This window comes from Carcharodon carcharias, chromosome 15 (assembly GCF_017639515.1).
Source record: "Carcharodon carcharias isolate sCarCar2 chromosome 15, sCarCar2.pri, whole genome shotgun sequence".
NCBI lineage: Eukaryota > Metazoa > Chordata > Chondrichthyes > Lamniformes > Lamnidae > Carcharodon > Carcharodon carcharias.
In genome coordinates, this window is record NC_054481.1 from 126192839 (window position 1) to 126199621 (window position 6783).

General features: G+C 41.4%; 1 long non-coding RNA gene across 1 annotated transcript in view; it reads left to right on the forward strand.

The window, feature by feature from the left end:
- Positions 1-6765, forward strand: part of LOC121288269 — a 56155-nt gene extending 49390 nt beyond the window's left edge. The window contains exons 2-3 of the long non-coding RNA XR_005945351.1: positions 1991-2054; positions 6677-6765. This is a non-coding gene — a long non-coding RNA (uncharacterized LOC121288269). The remainder of the gene's footprint in view (positions 1-1990; positions 2055-6676) is intronic.
- Positions 6766-6783: the final 18 nt, after the last annotated feature.

A 6783-nucleotide genomic window follows, 5' to 3' on the forward strand; every position in this document is an offset into this window, starting at 1 on the left:
GATTCCCCAGCCAGGGGGAAACTAACTCTGTCTACCCTGTCGATCCTCTTCAGAATTTTCCATTTCAATGAGATCACCTCTCATTCTTCTAAACTCCATCTGTCTGAGAGTAATGGGGGAGGCAGATTCAATCATGGCTTCAAGAGAATTGATGATTTATTTGAAAAGAATTTTTTTTTTTTAATTCACAGGATGTGGGCTTTGCTGGCTGGGTCAGCATGTATTGCCCATCCCGAATTGCCTTGAGGGCAGCTCACCACCACCTTCTGTTGAACTGCTGCGGTCAATGTGGTGTTGGTACACCCACAGTGCTGTGAGTGACGGAGTTCCAGGATCTTGACCCAGTGACACAGAAGGAATGGTGGTATATTTCCAAGTCAGGATGTGAGTTACTTGGTTTGGGTGGGGATGGGTTGAGCTGATCTTCCAGATGCTGTGGTTCCCATCCATCTGCTGCTCTTGACCTTCTAGATGGTAGTGGTCGTGGGTTTGGAAGGTGCTGTATAAGGAGCCTTGGTGAGTTCCTGTAGTGCATCTTGTAGATGGTACATACTGCTGCTACTGTGTGTCGGTGGTGGGGGGAGTGGATGTTTGTGGATGTGGTGCCAATCAAGTGGGCTGCTTTGTCCTGGATGTTATCAAGCTTCTTGAGTGTTGTTGGAGCTGCAATCATCCAGGTGAGTGGGGGGTATTCCATCACACTCCTGACTTGTGCCTTGTAGAATTTGTAGGGCTACATTGGAAAAGGGCAGGTGAGTGGGCCTAGGTGATGCTCTTGCAGAGTTGGCATGGGCACAACTGTGCTTTATTTGGTCCTGCAATCGTTCTGCAATTCTAGTGTAAGCCCAATTTACTCAGCAGAAGACATCCCCTCATCCCAGGAACCACTCCAGTGAACCTTTGCTGCACTGCCTGTAAGGCAAGTGTATACTTTCTTGGATATGAAAACCAAAACTCTACACAGTATTGCTGTGGTCTTGCCATTGCCCTATATTCTTGTACTTCAGTCCCCTTGCAATAAAGACCAACATATTATTTGCCTTCCTAAATGCTTGCTAGACGCACATGCTAAATTTTATTACATGAATTATTACAATGTTCTAGATTTAAAAGGTCATTTAATCCACTTAAATTCTGGAGTAATAGCCCCTAATTTATGTGAAGTTGTTCTAGATATATTGTACAGTATGTATGAAACATGTTCCATTTTTTTTGGTCTATTAAAAACCAGAATTGCCTGTCTGTCCAGAATAGACAACTGGAGAATCTGGCAGTAAATGTCAGAAGTCAATCTTAAGGTATCTTTCAAAAATAGTACTCAGAGTATGTTAGTCCTTTTGAAAGAAAGTAAGTAGAAATGACCAGTCCATTGGACTTCTAACAGTTTAAGTATGGTTATGTTGGTGATTTAGTTCCATTTGTATCTCTCGTCTTCATTTCTGACCATTTAGTTTTTTTTGTTCGGAATTATGTCTAAGTGGTTCTTGGAGTGTCTTCAGGGGTGGGTGTGTCTGCTGATGGATGATTGCTAGTTTCTTTTAAGTGGAATTTTATATAACCTGGTATATGTGTATATGGTCATGCCTTTTTTAAAAAAGCTAGTGGATGCTTCCTTACAAAGAGTATTTTTGCTATTGACACAGACAGGATGAACCAGTCCCTTTCCAGCCATCCCTGTAATTGTGTCTTTGACTGTAATTATCTTGACATTTTGATAGCCTGAATTGCTATTTAACTTTTAATACTTAACAATGTTGGACAATTGCCTAAATCTGACTCTGGGTGCATTTTTTAAAAAAAACACTTCATTTTGAAACGAAGTCTTTTTAAACCCTTATTGATGGTGTATATGAATGCTACATGGGCTACGTTTTATTGTTGCTTAGTGTATACGACTGTGGTGCTGTATATCTCAAGCTGCCACCTAGATTGTGATTGTCTCTTGTTTCGATTTAAAAATCTTGACTTTTATTTTGTTTTCTTCTTGCAGGACGATCATTAGAATGTGTCTCAATCCTGTGAAGATTAATTTTCAATGATAAAAGCAATGTGAGGTATGTAATCCAATGCATTTAGTAGCCGCTGAAGTTGAATGTTTTCATCGTGTGGTTGAAACGGTCCACTTCAGTTGTTTGTTTCGTGCTATTCTGTGCTGCCATCAAGTGTGGGTTATTCAGGGTGAGCAACTCTTGCTGGGAAAATGTAAGGGGCACTCTGGCATGGAGGCTCATGCAAGCAGGGGCTGGGCAGGAGATGCTGAGAGCAGGCAAATGAGTAGAGTGGATACTGCACGTGGGCAAAACTTTAAGGTCTGGATTACAGGACGAACGGCATCCCGGCAGCGAGCAACCTGGGACACGGGACAGTGGCCTCAAATACGGGACGATCCCGTAAATTAAGGGACTGTTGGTCACCCTGGGATTGTTGCATAACTCGCTCGGGGGGGAAAAAAAGGAAATGCTTGACCGTATTAAATGTTGAACGTTGTTGTGTTTGCAGCGTAGTCGTTACCTGAAAAGCCAACATTTGTAAATTTGGGGACACGAGCAAAACAACGCGGATACTGGAAACATAAAATAAAAACAAAATGCTCAGGTCCTGTGGTGAGAAACAGTTGAGGTTTGGCCATGGACCCGAAACATTAACTCGCGTGCTCTCTCTGACCTTCTGAGCATTTTAAAGTAGTGATTTGCTACATATTGAGCTCTACTCGTGGAGGACTGGGGTACTTTTTTTTAAAAAAAAAAATTTTAGGACACTTCATTTCAGCACGAGCTTAGTAATGGTGTCTTGGATTGGCAACCTTCTGCAGGAAGTTGCCATTTGTTGCAACATAGTCAACTGCTGTCACATTATTCTCCTGTGTGCAGCAATTGATCTTTATGAACACTACCACATCAGTGGCAGTGAATTAACCAGTGTTTTCAGATCCAGAATTAGGAGAATTCTCTTCTTCCCACGCGCACCCCCCCCCCCCCCCCCAGCACTGATAGCTTGACATCAAGATTGAACTCTGATGGTAGTGTCACAATTTCTTCCACATATCACTTAAAAAGTGGTATAGTAGCTTTTGGAGCATTGAATAGCTCAAGATTCAAGTTTATAAATGGCAGCCCTTAAAGCAAATGTGGCATAATTTAAGCTTTTCAAGTCTGGGAGTATTTGATACCAAAACCTATCATTTTAAAGGCAAAGTCACACGGACTTGAAACGTTAACTCTTTGTCTTTCTCTCCACAGATGCTGTCAGACCTGCTGAGTTTTTCCAGCATTGTTTTCTGTTTTTGTCCCAACATTTTAAATCCCAGCTCTGATACTAGTTCAGCAACATCCCACCCCACAAGTTGAATGTTTGGGGATTTTGTCAAATGAAGTGTAACCCCAGCGGGGGGGGGTGGTGGATAAAAATGGGCAGAAGAAGAAACCAAACAGCCATTGGACAGAGCTCTGGCCAAGAGGATTGTGTGTGGTGAGAGATTGACAAGGGTGGAACCTTCAAAAATCTCTGAATTAATGTTGCTCTTAAATTTTCAGGAACTAATATCGGGCTGCTAGGCAGTTTTCTTTTTCCCTAAATCTATCCATCAGGGAATAGGTGACTTAAACGTGACACACTTTTTTGTTTTAAAATGACAATTATAGTCATTCCCACTTAAGAGATGAAGAACAGAACAGCAGTCAAACCACGTTACTGTGCACTCTGGGGCTCCCTGATTCAAACTTCTCAGCAAGCTCCCATCACCTTGAAGCCTGTTCCTGTACAGATACCACAGGGAGCAGCAGAGTTGGGCTTTAACAATTAAGTTTATAATGAGTTTGAATTAATGAGCTACTACAGTTTAGCACAAATGTTCGTCTACTGTCATTTATCTATGTTTCTGCACTAGAAGAGTAAGTATGATAAAGACTTCTTCACAATCTTCCCCAAACTACCTCCCCACCTAGGGTCCTGTAATGGCAAGCAGGCAACATAAATTGGTGGTAATTTTGTTATTTCAAGCAGATTTGAGGTACCAGATTTAATTTGCTTAACTCCACAATCCCCAATCTGACCTTTTTTCCCTCTGCACTGAGCTCCCGCTTTTAAAAAAAAAGAGCAATCACCTTGATGGGGTGTCAAACCCAGAATTACCTAGATTTCAGTCACCACCCCTCTACCCCCACCACCAACAGCCATATTCCTGTTTCTCAAAGCAGCTGGGGACAAATCAAGATTATGATGCTATTTGCAATAGTCTGTGGTGCAAGAGGCAACAGATGCCCCTTGCCTTCTGTTGCCACAGGACCAAAGATTGGGTGCTTTGCCTGAAGAGGTCCATTGTAAGAATTGTAGATTGTGTTCTATTGGTCAGTCATGGTAGTAGGTGAGGGAGATGAACAAGAAATCCAATAGGTGAACACTTGTGGCTTTCAACAGAAGGGTCCTGCAACCACAAAGCAGGAGAATTCATTACACTCTCACATTATATATAGCATCTTTTTTAATGTGTTATAAAACATTATATGACACTGAGCCTCTTAAGGAAATGCACTTCTTTTGTAAAGCTGCATCAAGCCAACAGTACAAAACAGCTCGTGGAATAAAATTTATTCTTGAAAACCTATTTTATATGTAAATCAAAGTGATGGCTGGCAGTGATTTATGAAACTATTAGAAGGGAGTTGCAGCCTGTCCTCGTTTTCTTTGATTTGTACATGGACTGAATTGAGTGAGTACAGCACTGCATCTGCAATTTTTTAACCTCCTAGGGAAATGGGACCAGTCATTTTGGGCTGCTTATTCTGGTTGGTGTGTGTATGTGTGTCTGAGTAAAGACAAATAACAAGAGATCTAAAAGTAAGTTTTGTTTTTCTCTTTTTTAACTGAATGGAGAGAGAGATCGCTGATCAGCTATCAGACTGCCCATTGTGAAGTTACCTTTTGTCTAATATGTGTCAGACATGTGTCTCCACCTTCAGGAGCATCACCTGCTGTAATTACTGGACTGGGGCTGTCCATGCACAGATTTGATGCATATCAGAAATGTCTATCTCATCCATCAGAGTTGGATTTGATCTCTGATCTCTCAAATGAGAGGACAAGCGTGCTGAAGCTGCATTTCAAAGAAATGGTTTGAAACTAAATTGGGGAGCTGTAATGGACAGGAGTATCTGGGAGGTTGCACTATTATTTTTTTGATTTGAGTGCAAGTCTGCAAACCCAACACATGTATAAATGAGCATTTCAACCACAGATGACACCTGATGTAAGTTTACCTGATTCATGCTAGTTTAACAAACTTTGTACTAAAAGTTGGTCCCACCCATAAATTGGCCACCCCCCAGATTGAATTAATCACTGGTGGATTTCTGCTAATTACACCTCTTTGAGCTTTTAGCCTCTAAATTGACCTTTTAAGATGCAAGGGCACTAACATACAAATATATTTTATTAAACTGAATACTCATTTAACTTGTAAATAGGTCTGTATCCTTCTTTGTCATTTTACAGTTCTTAAAATTGGGTTGGCCAGAGGTGGTGGAGTAGACACTCTGATTATGGGTGCTTTTTTTTGTATGTGATTAAACCCATTTTCTGCTGTATTTAAACTAGTTACCACTCTTGAGAAAAGGTCCATGGAGGATTTTGTTTACGTTTGGTGATATGCAGATGAACTTGAGTGGAACAGTGAGCAAAGAAACTTAAATTAACCTGATTTACACCTGATTGCTAACTGTGTCAGAAGTAGAAACTCTCTTGCCTGACAGCGGATAGGAGAAACTGTTCCCACTTGTAAAAGGAATGAGAAGGTGTAGATTTAGTGATTTGCAAAAGTGATGAGCGAACTTTTTTTACACAACGGTTCAGGTCTGCAATGCGCTGCCTGAGGGGTGGAGGCAGGTTTAATCAAGGCAGTCAAGGGCATTAGATGATTTATTTGAATAGGAAATAATGCGCCGGGTTACAGGGAAAAGCGGAGAATGGCATTGAGTCGTAATGCTCATTCGGAGAGCCGGTGCAGCCGTGGGCTGAATGGCCTCCTTCTGCACAGTAACAATTCTGCGACTGAGTAGAGAAGCATTAATGTGGTCAGATAATGGGTTTACACAAACCGGCTTTATGCAATGTTTATTCTGCACTGAAAACCCCTCCCACAGCATATCCTTCTATTCCTTTTGTCTCTTGTGTACTTATCTAGGTTCCTCAAGTAGTCCATGAAGTAGCCACTTCTACATTCTAACCACTCTCTCTGGGTAATGTAGAAATGGACTGGATTATTCAACCGTTGCGCCTGTACTGTCATTCATAGGATAAAATCAATTGTGATAGCAAACTTCATCCGCTTGCCTTGGACTCTATCCCATGGCCATCAGTAAAGTTCCACCTCCATAAAAAGTTTCCCCTGAATTCCATACTGGATTTATTAGTTACTATCTACTATTTATGACCCTTGAAATGCTTTATCTATCTTGTCAAACCCCACCTAATCATTTTAAAGACCTATTGGGTCACCCCTCCACCTCTCTTTCCCCCCACCCCCCAAAGAAATGAACCCAAGCTTGATGGTTATAACCCCTCAGTTCTGACAATGTGTTTTCTGTTAGCAAGCCTTTATCGTCAGTTGTTGTTGTAATGTGACTCTATGAAACTGGGTAAAAATTGTTACTCTTTTTAATAATTTGCTTCTATATTTTAGGAACTTCAGCTAAGTCCCCATCTTCACCTGGTGTTTTCCAACCTGAACGCATTTGAACAAGAAAATTGAAAGACTGAGTGGGGGTGGGGGTGGGGTTGGGGGTGGGG